The following is a 15,533-nucleotide window of genomic DNA, read 5'->3' as shown; positions in this document are numbered from 1 at the left end:
CCTCCAGGAGGAGCCAAGGTTATTTGGGGCCAGATTGTAACCATCCATTGCCTGGTAATGCTAGAGGAGAGGACACAAGAAGACTATATCTGCTCTCTCTAGGGCTACATCTACACTACCATGGTAAGTCATCCTACTCTAAGTCGACATACCATAGGTCGAGTTACTGTGGGGTCTACACTGCAGAGGATCAATGGGAAAAAATCTCCCATTGACTTACCTTACTCTTCTCATCGGGGGTAGAGTACAGAGGTCGATTGCAGAGAGATCTGCAGTCGATTTAGTGGGTCTTTACTAAACCTGCTAAATTGATCACTGTTGGATTGATCTCAGAGTGTCAATCCCAGCTGAAAGGGTCAGGCATAGTCAGTCTCTGTTCTCTGATTCTATCAGCATAAGCTGACCAGAGGAAGGATGGAATGGGGGCAGCGAAGTCATTGTCATTGTCCCACCCCTTTCCTTTTGCACTGGCTAATGGTACTGGCCAGCTGCAGAGAGGGAAGTACACTGCACCAGTGGACATTATCTCTAATGTACAGACAGGGAATTGAGGCAGATGTCAAAAGTCAGTGGCAACATCAGGAACTGAAATATAGAATCCTGCAAGATAAAGATTGTGAGACTGGAGCCCTGAGCCGTCGTTCTTCGTTGTGCAGGCCAGGGTCAAACTGTAATTGCCTTAAAGACTCCATTCCTCTTGGATAAAGTTCAGTCTGAACATGGCTCTTGGCTACCCATGAGCCAGTAACTTGTAGGAAGCTGTTGGGAAGAGGCCCTGCCACTTGACAAGGATCCTGTGCTCAGCATAGGTCATGAGACACTGACTAGTAATACTGGTTTGTTGTTCCCCTCACACACATTTCTGAGTTAGTGGCCGGCCCTCATTGCTGCTCCTTCTCTCACTTCAATTGCCCACAATTGGGTATGTCTACATCTACAATTTTGCAGCGCTGGTTGTTACAGCTGTATTAGTACAGCTGTATAGGGCCAGCGCTGCAGAGTGGCCACACTTACAGCAGCCAGCGCTGCAAGTGGTGTTAGATGTGGCCACACTGCAGCGCTGTTGGGCTGCGTCAAGGGGGGTTCGGGGAACGCGAGAGCAAACCGGGGAAGGAGACCAGCTTCGCCGCGGTTTGCTCTCGCGTTCCCCGAACCCCCCTGCAAACCGCAGGGAAGGAGACCTGCTTGCTCGGGAATTCGGGGAACGCGAGAGCAAACCGGGGAAGGAGACCAGCTTCGCCGCGGTTTGCTCTCGCGTTCCCCGAACCCCCCTGCAAACCGCAGGGAAGGAGACCTGCTTGCTCGGGGATTCGGGGAACGCGAGAGCAAACCGGGGAAGGAGACCAGCTTCGCCGCAGTTTGCTCTCGCGTTCCCCGAACCCCCCTGCAAACCGCAGGGAAGGAGACCTGCTTGCTCGGGGATTTGGGGAACGCGAGAGCAAACCGGGGAAGGAGACCAGCTTCGCCGCAGTTTGCTCTCGCGTTCCCCGAACCCCCCTGCAAACCGCAGGGAAGGAGACCTGCTTGCACGGGGATTCGGGGAACGCGAGAGCAAACCGCAGGGAAGGAGACCTGCTTGCTCGGGCATTCGGGGAACGCGAGAGCAAACCGGGGAAGGAGACCTGCTTGATTACCAGAGGCTTCCTCAGGTATGCTGGGATACCTGCTTATTCCACGGAGGTCAAGAAAAGCGCTGGTAAGTGTCTACACTTGATTACCAGCACTGGATCACCAGCGCTGGATCCTCTACACCCGAGACAAAACGGGAGTACGGCCAGCGCTGCAAACAGGGAGTTGCAGCGCTGGTGATGCCCTGCAGATGTGTACACCTCCTAAGTTGCAGCGCTGTAACCCCCTCACCAGCGCTGCAACTTTGTGATGTAGACAAGCCCAATGGCTATTCAGATGGGAGTAAGAGCTGCACTTACCACTGTACCCCCCTGCATAATAATCCTATCAATGACCACTATGCACATAATCTGCCATTACTTGTATGGCCTTGCTACTCTCTGTGCACCCCTGTCATGTACCCCTCTTGCTCCAGCCCTCAGAACATGCAGGCAGAGTGGCCTGCACACTTCACAGAACTCATTGCTCTGAGAAGTTGCTGAATACTTGTGCTTTGGCTCTCTGCACATCACTCAGCTGCCTACCTCAGCTGCCTACCTCAGTCAAGCATGGTCTGAACCGAGCTTGTGTGCTGAAACGCCCACTTCTTCATAATACAAGACTTAAGTCTGCCTGTGCACACAGTCTCCTAATCAGCTGTCAGAGTCAACACAAGAAGCACATCCTGTGAATGATGCAGATGGAGCAGAAATGCTGCTGGGAGGCCAGTGACAAAAATTATCCTGTTATTATAGGAGTTATTTATGGAGGGATCAAGAATCAATACAAAGTACAGTGAGAAAAATGCTGTGTTCCATTTTTAGCAGGAAGCCTTACTAAACAGTACCTCTCGTTTTTTGGCTTGCTCACTCTCTGGCTCCCTTTTTATCCAGGCTAAATGGCTTTCTGGTGTATACAGCCAGGACAAATATAGTGATTTACCATTGCACACCTACTATTTGGTTTCTATCTAAAGATGATGTGAGAGCTCTATGCATTTACAGTCAAGGAACTGCTGGAAAGATCCCTTCACTTTCTCAGAAAGTTTGCTGTTGCCATCTTGGAAGAATAATTCCCCTACCCACATCTCACCCACTTCTCCACATGTACAAAGAACCCTGTTAGTCACAGCACTGACCACAGAACGTCTCTCTCCTTCAAGATTAGTTTGTTATTTCACCATTTCTCTACTATGAAACTGCCAATAATCTAGGCTCTCATTTATGCCTTCTTCACTTGGTGGCAGACACCCCTGTTTGATAGCTAGCCAGAAGGCTTGACAGAGAAGACTATTATTGGTACCCAAATCCCGCTGTGCACCCTTCATACTACCAGCACCCAGCATCCCATGGGGACTCAGATGCTCAACTCCACTCTGAGTACAGTGAAGGATCCTCATTAAGATAAATCATGAAACTAATTTTGGTTCCAGATAAGAGGGTGACCCTAAATCAAGCTGACATGGGACATTCACAAGCTGCCACGAAAGACCAGGTATGGGTCCAATGTTTGGAAGAGGACTACAGACAAAGAGAGCATTAATAGGGTTAATATTACTATTTTTCATCAAGCTGCTTTGCAAACAGCAACTCATTAATCCCCACACATCCCTTGTGGAAGGAGGAAATCAGTCCATTTTACAGAAGTGGAATGGACACCAATTTCCTCTTTGGCCTTGGACTTGTCACTTTAACCTCTCTGCTTCAAACCTCTCAGGTACCTACCTGACAGGACAATTTGTGAAGATTAGTGAATGTTTATGAAGTACTCTGAAGACAATGGGGGAGGAGATAGGTAGACAAAAAGTATATCCTCATACTGTGGTCCTAAGAAATCCCCTTGCATCAGTTAAAGTGGGATACAGTGAAATGCAGCAGAACTTGATTTTTATAGCTTGCAGAAACTGGAAACATAGGGGAAATGTTTCTCATAGCACCAAAAACAAGATTTGAGAGAAGTAAAGCTTTGTAGAGAAGAAACTTTCAGGGGAGCAGAACCTCTTGCATTCTTATTCTGCTCTGCTATGGACTTCCTTGGAGGAAGCCACTTAACCTCTCTGCCCTATTGTCCCCATGTTACAAATAGGAAACACTTACCTCTCAAATGTACAAGGTTAATCAGTTCATGTCTGAGAAAAGTTTTGAAGATAGAAAGTGTGAGATAAAGGCATTTTGAACTCATTAGCCACCATTTCTTATCACATCGCCTACCGCTCATAACTTATATCATGTCCTAGGCTGAATGCCAGATGGGATTTGTTTTGAGATACCCATGTGCTTGCAGATGTTCTTGTACCTCATCTTAACCTGTTCGGTGCTAGTTTCCCCACACATGATGTCATTTGAAACAGACATTTCATTGAGACTAAAGTACAGTTCTCAACTTATATCAGGTACACTCTGACATTTAAATAATTTAAACCAGCAGAGATTTTAATTAATGAATAGACTTCTGTCATAATTACAAGGTTCAGCTGTGGCACAATCACATTTTTAATTTCCTAGCTAGATATTAGCTCTTATCTTTATTTTGTCAGTTCTTTGCAATCTAAATGGAGTCCAGAATGTCAGTGAGTTCACTTCAGCAAGGTTGAGAGAGGAGCAAGGAGAAATGGATTGAGTAAGAGGCTTAAGAAGGCAAGAGTCTGGACAGAAGGAACCTTAGAATGCTTTGTGTGAAATACCCAGAAAAGTCTGTAGGAATGTGGCGACAGTACCTTTCTGCCAGCTATAAACTAAAGGTAAATGGAACTTCTGATAAATATAATCGGATGTTCACACAAATGATCCATTCAGACTTCCATAGGAATTGAAAGTCTACACCACATATTCAGAGCTGGATTGTTTGTCTAACCCATCCTTTATCATCTGTATGGGTCAAAGATCCATTTATAGTGAACAATAATGTACAGACTGACTATGTTACGCTGTATTGAACACAGACACAACATCATTAAGCAACAAAGAGCCCTGTGGCACCTTATAGACTAACAGACATATTGGAGCATGAGCTTTCGTGGGTGAATACCCACTTCGTTGGTCTACGTGCATATGACGAAGTGGGTATTCACCCACGAAAGCTCATGCTCCAATACATCTGTTAGTCTATAAGGTGCCACAGGACTGTTTGCTGCTTTTACAGATCCAGACTAACACGGCTACCCCTCTGATACTTAACAGCATTAAAATCACCTAGTGCAGAGGGTAGTAAACCCAGCATGCAGAAGGAAGGTAAATCAAGTCTCCAACCAAAGCCTTGTCCGTTTAAGTATGGCTGCACATAAGGTGAAGCTAATCCACTGTGCTGAACATCTTGTGTTCACTCCTACCAGCCCCCGGACAGATCAGGGGTTTGATCATACAGCATTTCTCAGGCAACTCATCCTTGCACACAGGAGCCATCCTACTGAAGTCAAAGGATATATATCCTTATTACAAAAATAGCATTATTACTCACAACTGTTTAACATGTCAGTGACACAAATAGCTCAACCAATCGAGAACAACATAAGGAAGGTCCTTCCATCAGCTACATCCCTTAAAACCTGAGATGATACACCTGACAGGCAGGCAGACTAGTAAGTGTAGATTCATTGTCTCCAACCATTTTGGAGTATTTGTCTTTCAAGAAATTGTAGGCTGCTTGAAATAAAGGTCTTGAGCATGTCCTCTTCCTGTTGTGAGACTAAGGGCTAGACCAACCAAGGGATTTACATGCCTAACTGCCACCTTAGGCACCTAACTCCAAAATTTAGATCCTCAAAACCCCAAATAGCCCGACAGGCACAAAATTTTCTGCCCATAGGCATGTGCAAAGCCACCTAACTCCTGACACCTCCAAGCAGCTCCGTGCCTAACTCTTTTCTGAGCCCCAGTGGCCTTCTCAAATGAGGTGGTGGTAGTCTCTTTCTCCCTGTCTCTCCTCTTGAAGCTGTTTCACTTTATATGAAAAGCTTAAATATTCAGGGCACCACTGAGAGAATGATAACGACTGTGTAAGCCTAGCTGTTAGGGCATTCACCTGGGAGAGCCATGTTCAAGTCCCTGATCCAGCAAATAGCTAAATAATTTATAATTTAGAAAAGCTTCAACAAGAGAGCTTGAGAGAGCCACAGCCCAGCCTATCACATAGCTCAGTGGTTAGGGCCACAGACACCAACTTTCGTTGGCGCTGGTGGGTGCTCGTGCCCCCCGCCCCCCACCCCCGGCCCGGCCCAGCCCCAACTCTGCCCCCTCCCTGTCTCTCTGGACCCCTCCCCAAATCCCAGGCCCGGCTTGCCTCTTCCCCAAGCACGCCATGTTCCTCCTCCCCCTTCCCTCCCAGCACTTGCCATGCGAAACAGCTGGCATGAAACACATAGGACAAGCCAGACAATCACGATGCTCTCAAACTCACACAGGAAAATGATAAAAGACAAAAACATCACATCACCTGTGGGTGAAAACTTTTCACAAAGCGATCACTCTATATCTGACCTATCAGTCCTCATCCTCAAAGGAAACCTGCACAACACTTTCAAGAGACAAGCATGGGAGCTTAAATTCATAACTTTGCTAGACACTAAATATCATGGACTTAATACAGACACTGGATTTATGGCTTATTACAACAATCTATAACCCACTAACAATGCCTCCACCCCAAACTACTCCCTCCCTATGACTGGAGATGTGTGAACAGGCCACTTCATCTTGAAATATGTCCTAACTATGTATGCTCAACAATCTATTCCATCTTGTGTTTAGCTGTGACATTCTGAGTAAGGGCTTGTCTACACTTAAAATGCTGCAGTGGTGCAGCTGCACCAATGCATCTCTGTGCCACTGTAGCACTTCAAGAAAGATGCTACCTATGCCAACAGGAGGGCTTTTCCTGTTGGCATAGGTAATCTAACTCCCAAGAGGCAGTAACTATGTCACTCTCCGATCAACAAAGTGCTGTCTACACCAGGATTTAGGTCAGCATAACTACATCACTCAGCAGTGTGGAAAGTCCATACTGTCTGGAAATCAAACCTAATAGCAGACAGGTGCAAAAACAAGCACTGTACTCTCTATCTTTATATAGAGTCACACGGGATGGGAAAAAGTGTAGACCAGTGTTTAATTATGCATATTGCAGCTGAGGAGCAATGAGCATATTTAAAACAATCAAGTCAAACACCATATGCAGAACAATCCTCCAGCAAAGTTAAAGGTGGCCTTAGATTAAATCTAGAGGACTATTTTTAAAAAAAAAATTGGGCATGCATTAGCATAAAATTATACATGAAAGTATTGCAATTGTCCATACAGTTCTGTGTACTATTTCCATCATTTGCTGGTTTGGATGAATATTTTATATACCTAATACATACTTCTTCAAAACTGTAAATGAAACTTCACCAAGCTATTGTCAAAAAGAAACCTACTGAAAATCTTAATTTGGGTGTATTTCTTGCAAGATAGATGTTAGACATGTTAAATATGAACAACAATGCACCTGGATTATGCACTTTTAGTCAAAACTTGAGCAAAGTATTTGATGCCGATCTTTATTATTTTGTAATCACGCAAGCGGCAACATATTGTATCCAAGACAATGGATAAGTAACATTAGGTATATTTCTCAAGCCATCTTTTCCTAAAACTGATCACAACTCATGTGAAAAGAAACAAATCCAAAAACACTTGGCACCCATCCCTAATCTCATTTGAAATATTCTGCTAGACAGCCATGAAATTGTGTTTACTGGAGAGAATAATAATTTCTTATATTTATGTAACACTAGTTAAAGAGGTGATCACAGCATGCTTATACTTGTGTGGGGGAAGATGGAAAGTATATTATGCTATGGACACTGCATAAAAAATGTCAGAGGGCAGGTGAAAACTAACTTCTGAAAAGGGAATTTGAGGGAGGCAGCATGTAATTTACAGGTGGAGATTTGGCCAGGGCATTGGATTTTTCAATTCCTTCCGAAAAGCTCCATAACCATGTAGTCTATAATGGCCAATGGTCAGCACCCTGGTGTTCTACATCATACAAAATAAAAAGATATGTTAAAGAAAGTAGCTCTCTTACCTTCTAGTCTTGCTGATGTAAAGAAAACAAGGCAAGTACAAAATAAGACCACAGTGAGCGCAATTCTACAGCTGTTCATTGTGCTTCTGGACCCACACTCATCCTCCCCTTGCCTTGGGAAACACGCTATCTACTGTCCACACTGCTTATCTGAAAGTGCAAAGTTCACTTCAAAGATCAATCTTTTTGCCAATCATAATGCAACATGCACTAATCATTAATAGCTAGCTAGCTATTGTAAAGAACTCTTAAGTTTCCTGTTGCATTCCTTCTGATAAATAAAATTGACACCTCCTCTCATCCCCGCTTGTTTGCTTTACAGTAGACTTTTCTGCCCAGACCCATAGAGGCTTATTGATAGTTTTCTGGGAGAACCTTCATCCTGATCTAGTCATTCATTCTGCTAAGGTGGCAAGAGTCATAGTGACCAAATATACCTGGCTCCCAAGAGGACTGGACAATCACTTTTCCAGAGACTGAAGTTATAGCAGCCCCTCATGCACTGGCTGATAGGAATAATAGAAGTTACTGCTGAAAACTCACCAAGTTCCAGTTGAGAACTGGGTTTTGAAAGAGAGCAATACTGTAGATCTATTGGTTCCTCAAACTACTGGTCATCCACTAGAAACCAACTGCAAGATTCAAATTGAATATACTGGAATTCCTATTAAAAGCCAGTTCCATCTGTAATTGCTCTTCATCCCCTCTGGAATTATGTTTCTGGGCTTCTCTTGTGTGCCTGCGAGATGCGAAGCACCAGGATAAGAGTGGCGGCAGCTGAAACTGAGACAGAGAGGGTTTGAAGACAAAAGACTGTGGAATGCTTTGACCAAAGTAAGTTACACATTTCCAAAGGGAATCTACTGTCTCACAAAATCATGTGCCTCCCAACTTCTCCCTTCCCTAGCTGGTTGTGCCCATTGAACTCAATGGTGTTTGCCCAGGTGTAACTGAGGGCAAAATTCAGCCCCTGAAGTTTGGAGATATTTGGATTCAGGGCTTTGGTTTAGTCCTACCTCTATTTACTAGAACTATAGCCCCATATATTTGGGCTACTCTCTCAAGCAATCTCATCTCCCCTCCAGAATACTGCGAGATTTAATAGGCCCCAAGCCTACCGTTTGGCACATAACAAAAGGAACTGATGCTTTCTGATACCTGTCTTAAAAGTGCAGGAGTCCTAGGTATTATTGTAGCTATAAGCTCTATTGCTGTCACCCCCTTGTATGCCAATTTGTTGCTTCCTGCAACAACGCTGCAGGCTAAAAAGCAGCAGTAGCAATTCAGCAGGAGAGCTATTCCTCCTACATCAGTGATAAAAGGAAGAGACATATGTTTATGTGAAACAGATATCAGATCTTGTTCCTGCTAGACCCTGGGTCACTTGTGAGAAGTGCCCGTAACCAGCACTGCAGCCAGATCCAACAAGAGCTTGGTTGTTATGATGACCAGCAAACAGGTTTTCACCTGCCAGTGCACATTGTTCCAAGAAGAGGACTTTTCTAGCACTACAGACAAAGGGTGCATGCTGAAGGCTGCAGCTACTAGAGTTAGTTTCTGAGGGATACATCTGCTTCACTTGTGAGGCAACAAAACAATTTTTTATCATCTTTCAGTAGGGTGGATATGATTCTTCCAAGGATGTTAGACAACAACGTCCATTATTGCCTATTAATTCATAAATGGAATTCTGAACAGGATGAGAGACATTAAGGAAATCAGTGTCAAGGCAACAAGGAACTCACTCAACACAAAAATACCCTACATAAAATCCTGTCAACTGGAACAGTCTAGTTTAACAATGGACTGCCCCCTCTAGGAGTCCATACAAAGATGAAGAGAACAAAAATGGAAGATTTGCACAAACTATTTAATCTTTAAAACTAAACATGCTGCAGAGGTGGGGGCAATGGGCACTGGCACTAGCCTTACACCAGAGTTTAATGTTCCAATATAGATCAAGTGTAGACTCAGCCTAATCCCTCTGTTTATGCACCCAACAGAACTACCAGCCAACTGGGACAGTGGAGTGACATCTAGTGTCTTCTCTAGAGAGACTCTAGACTAGAGTAACATAAAAAAGTAGATCAGAACTGAGAAACTTGGACAAAGCTGGGACCAAGACTAGCACAGCACCCACCAGCACTGTGCCTCATTGCTATTAGTTTCATTTTAATGTGCACTAGTCTCAAAATTTTACAAAGCAAACATCCCATAGGATACCACTAGGTGTCACTATGAACCAGAGTGGTTTTGATACTTCAAAAGCTGAATTAATTCTTTCTTTTGGTTGTAGCTGATCTGTTTCCAGTATGCACTGTACCTAATTGAAAATCTGTTCAGCTGTTTGCTTTTGCTACTTAGCCAAATGATCAATACAATTCTTTTATGGGTACATATCCATGGAACTTTGATATTGATACGTCAAAGGATTTTTCCCTCCATTTCAATCCCATTTAATTTTTAAAGTTAAAGACACATTTTTCAGTCAAGTTATTTCAAAGTTTGCAATATGCAAACTCTTACTGTCTTAGACAAGTCATCCAACACTTCTCCTTAAAATCAGAATGACTCCTCCTCCCAACTCATGGGTGAGGTGTGCCATATATTCATTATGGGCACTGTCCTTGCAGGATGATTAAAGGACAAAATGAAGGTCCAAGCCACCCAGCTCCCATTAAGATAAATAAAAAAGACTCCCAGTTACTGCTGGGAGCTGTATAAGGCACTTAAGCTTCTCTCCTAGAAATCCAGTTTGTCTAGGAGATCAATAAGAAACCACATTAGTAAAAGCAGGTTCTCAATAAACAGCCTTATTTCTTCAGGCTTTCGAGTGGGTTGGCTACCATAGGACTGCAGACCCGGGCCAAAAAGAGAGCTCCAAAGTGGGTCAGTTGCTGTCAAGGGGTCATATGAACAACACTATCCAAAGCCTAATGTTCTTACAAACGAATGAAATTACCTCATTGACCAATGATCAGGCATTTTGGAGACCATTTTAATCCCTAGATCCCCAATTTAATTCCTTGCTAGAATGGATTTCTCACACATTCCTTTCATCTGATTATTACTTACTTGGGACCATGTGACAACTTTCCGTGAAGAAAAGCATTTTCGGAGCTAAATATGAAGAAAATCCACAAGATACAGGAAGTCATTCATAGTAAATGGCAGCATAACATCTATTCCATGAGAAAACCAAAATGTGGCAAACTACAGGGGTTGTGGCTATGGGAGCGGCATAATCCACAGATGACTTGTTTGGGGACACTCTGTAACACCATGCTCCATAACAGGGGCCTACAGGGTCAAGATGGGCATAAAGATGCAGAGAACATTTTTGAGCCCTGCAATCTGAAATTGCTTTGAGTGTGTGGGCCTCATATCAAACACTCTTCTCCCACTTATTTCCCACCCAAGTCCATTAAGAGCTTGATACCATACATCAAGGTGTGTATGGCTGGTAAGGTAATGGCAAGTTCAGGGCTGGCCTTACCATGAGGCGAACTGAGGCAGCCACCTCCGGTGCCAGACTGGTGCGGGGGGGGGGGGGTGCCACTAGGACCCAGTGTGTAGAAAATTGTGTCTTCCACTGGTTCCTATGTATTCTCTCTGCTCTAGATGCACAGAGATGGTGGAGTGTTGTGCTGGAGGAAGGAGGGCACAAGAGACACAACGGGCAGGCAGGAGAAAAGGTGAGAGGGAATAACAGAAAGCAGCGGGAGCTGCAGGGAGAGAGAGGAGGAGGAGCCTCTTAGGTACCTCTCTAGCCACGCCCAGGAGCCTGGACTGATTAACACCAGCTTCTCAGGGAGCTTCCTATTTCCTGCTGCTTCCCTGAATCCACTGGAGAACAGGCAGTCAACTGAAGTAATGGGAGACAGTTAGGCCCTTAAGACACTGCAATCTTCCCTCACTCAGGCCCTGCTACCAAGCTGCTTATTTGTCCCCTTCAACTGAGTGTTGAGAGCCACTATAACTGGAACAGAACAGCAGTCATGAGTGAAAGAAGAAAACGACCCTCTGGGGCAGCATTCAGAAAAAGAAAGAAAGCAAAGGAAGCTTTTCTATCTAAGCAGGAAGGAGCTCTCCTGAGATAAATAGACACAAATGTTCACGGTGAGCCTTCTGGCCCCAATGAGGAGGTGAGTGATGAGGAGATGCCTGATCTTCCAGTTAGTCAGAATGCAGGTCACCTAGCAGCTACTGCAGCATCCATATCTCCATCTCAAATGGATGTAACCATGCACATTCCTGAAGAAAAGTGTAGATCAGAGAAGTGTGTGGTGGAGGCACAAGAAACAGCTGCTGCTGAGTTTAGTTCCTTAAGTCTAGATGATCCAGGACTGTGGACCCACTTGAGCAGTAGCCTGAGGGACTTCCTTGTACTGCATGGGTCACAGCAAGTGAAAAACTTCATGTTCCCCACAGACAATGAAAATAGAAGTTTCCATCCAACACATTACTGGCATGAAATCCCCAATGGTGATAAAGTGGAGAGGCCATGGTTTATGTACTCAAAAACCCAGAAATGCTGCATACTGTTTTTGTTGCAAACTGTTTGAAATAAATGTTGAAAGTAAGAGACTCCAAGGTGTTGACTTTGATATATCTGGAGCAATGGAATAACTGGACAAAGCATAGTCATACCTACAGTCTTACTGGTCAGATGAGGGATATCAAAACGTTCTGAAGAGTGCAGAGAACTTAGCAGAGGAACTTCACACTGAAGCTGTTTTCCCACCCATTCAAGAATACAAGAGTCACCAAAGAAGATGACATTTTGATTACGAGGCATGGGACAATCCCATAAGAGATCCCAAACAACAATTCAAAGTTGAATTCTTTAACCAGGTGCTAGATTGTGCAATACAGTCAATTGAAGAACGTTTCATGCAGCTCAAGGAACACATCAGTATATCTGGGATGTTGTATGATATTCCAAAACTCCTCACTATACCTGGAGAAGACCCTACACCAGCAATGCAGGGCACTAGAAACAGTGTTGACACATGATGACATCCACGATATTGATGCAAGTGATTTAGGCGATGAACTGAAAGCCCTTTCAAGATACATTTCAGCTGGATCAATTCCAAAGTCTGTTCTGGAATATATGTGCACAAATAAGATGACCACCCTCTTTCCAAATGCTTTTGTTGTTCTGCGCATACTTCTAACACTTCCTGTAACAGTTGCCAATGGAGAACGCAGCTTCTCCAAGCTGAAGTTAATAAAAACACATCTATGTTCCACAATGACATAGGAGAGGCTGGTCAGCTTTGCAACCATCTCAATAGAGCATGAGCTGGCCCAGACTGTGGATTGAAACCAAGATGGCACGGAAAGCACCACTTTGATTATTCAAGCAGATAAAAATGCCAGTGTTTACTATGCAGACTAGAAAAGTTACATTTGCTGTTCAGGCGTTTGAAAGTTAAGTGTTACTTAATAATTTTGAACAAGGCATTTTAAGTTGTTAGTTCTCCTTTACTGGGGTAGGTAGCAGAGCAGTACCATGTGTGGCAAAGTACCTGTCTCTCCTCCCCTAGCTCAGTCCTCCTCAGCCTTGGAGACACAGGCTTAGGCAAAGCAAAAGTCCTTCACAGTCGTGCAGGGTCTGGCTGATCCCTTCTCAGTCAGGCCCTTGTTCTGTTTTCCTCTCCTTCTGGGGAGAGCCCCACCTGCCTTGCCAGAAAAGCTTTTTAGAGTTCAGCTGCCTCTACTCGCTGGCAGCTACTCTGCTTCTCTCCTTCCCCCCTGCTTCCCTGCCAGGGAGGGTTTAAAAACTTCTCCAGCCATTGGGGCCAGCTGAAACCAATTACCTCCCTGGTAACCCCTGTTCCAGCTGAACCTTATTCCTTCAGGGTTAAGCCTTCTGGGACTAATTATTACCCCACGCTTGGTAGCTCAGTGTCCTGAGTTTGCCACATATCCCCCCCCGCTCAACACTATGGGATTGGGTTACTTGGGTCGGAAGGCAGTGCACCCTCGATAGGCCATCCGCATTGCCATGTTGGGCTCCCGACCTGTGTCGTACTGTGAAGTGGAAGGGTTGAAGCGATAGGAACCATCTCGTCACCCTCGCATTTTTGTCCTTGTTTTGGTGCATCCACTGCAATGGGGCATGGTCCGTGACCAGGGTAAACCTCCGTCCGAGGAGATAGTAACGTAGGCTTTCAACGGCCCATTTTACCGCCAAGCATTCCTTTTCCACTATGGCGTACTTCCATTCCCTAGGCAGGAGCTTTCTACTGAGGAAGAGGACGGGGTGTTCGTCATCTCCGACCATTTGTGAGAGCACCGCCCCCAGCCCTACTTCAGAGGCATCTGTTTGTAGGATAAACTCCTCCCTCCAGTCTGGGGCTATCAGTATGGGGTCTGTGCAAAGGGCCGTTTGCAGATCTGCAAAAGCGGCTTCGGCCTCAGCAGACCATTTTACTATATCTGGGCCCTGAGCCTTGGTCAGGTCCATGAGAGGGCATGCCCTGGTGGCGAAGTGGGGAATGAAACGTCTATAGTACCCCACGAGTCCCAGGAATGCTTGGACCTGTTTTTTCTGGAGTGGTCGGGGCCACTTCTGTATGGCGTCTAGCTTGTTGAGTTGGGGCCTCATCACGCCCCTCCCCACAATATATCCAAGGTATTTGGCCTCAGCTAACCCGATCGAACATTTGGAGGGATTCGCAGTCAGTCCGGCCTTTCTCAGGGTATCCTGGACTGCCTCTACCTTTCTTAGGTGCGTCTCCCAGTCGGGGCTATATATGATGATGTCATCAAGATAGGCAGCAGCGTACTCCCCATGGGACCGTAACAGTTTGTCCATCAGCCACTGGAAGGTAGTGGGGGCCCCATGCAATCCAAAAGGAAGAACAGTATACTGATATAGTCCTTCTGGGGTTGCAAAGGCCGTCTTCTCCTTGTCGGCTTTGGCCAGGGGGATCTGCCAATAGCCCTTCGTAAGATCAAGGGTAGACATGAAACGGGCTTTTCCCAGTTTGTCAATCAGCTTATCTATCCTGGGTAAAGGGTAGGCGTCAAATCGGGACACCTCGTTCAGCTTGCGGAAGTCATTGCAGAACCTCATACTGCCGTCTGGCTTAGGCACTAAAACCACGGGACTGGACCATTGACTATGAGACTCTTCAATGACTCCTAAGGCGAGCATTTTCCTGACTTATTTCGTAATCTCTTCTCTCTTGGCCTCTGGGATCCGGTATGGCTTAACGTGTACCTTCACTCCAGGTTCTGTGAAGATGTGATGGTGAACCTCAGCAGTCCTGCCTGGCTTTTCTGAGAACACATCTTGGTTGCGCTTGATCAGGCTGACCACTTCGGATCGTTGTTCCGGGGTCAGCTCCGGGGATATTCCTACCAGGCTGGGCTGATCACCTTTAGGGGATGGTGCCCCCAGCGCAGCTACCAGAGCTTCTCTATCCCGCCAAGGTTTCAGCAGATTTATATGATAGATCTGCTCCCATTTCCGGCGACCTGGCTGCCGGACTTTATAGTCAACTTCCCCTACGGCTTCGATTACCTCATAGGGCCCCTGCCATCTGGCCAGGAGCTTGCTCTCCGCCGTGGGTATGAGCACCATCACCCGGTCCCCCACCTGGAACTTCTGGGACCGTGCTTGATGATTGTAGTATGTCCGTTGCATCCCTTGGGCCTTCTCCATGTGTTCGCGCACAAGAGGGGTGACTTGGGCTATTCGGTCTTTCATTTGTAGCACATGTTCCACAATGTTTCTCCCTGGGTTCGGCTGCTCTTCCCAGTCTTCTTTAGCCAGGTCCAGTATGCCCCTGGGGTGTCGACCATATAACAGCTCGAAGGGGGAGAATCCAGTGGAAGCCTGAGGAACT

Source organism: Gopherus evgoodei, chromosome 10 (assembly GCF_007399415.2).
Source record: "Gopherus evgoodei ecotype Sinaloan lineage chromosome 10, rGopEvg1_v1.p, whole genome shotgun sequence".
In the NCBI taxonomy this organism is placed as follows: Eukaryota; Metazoa; Chordata; order Testudines; family Testudinidae; genus Gopherus; species Gopherus evgoodei.
The sequence above is the reverse complement of the archived record's forward strand: the minus strand, read 5'-3'. Positions refer to the sequence as shown.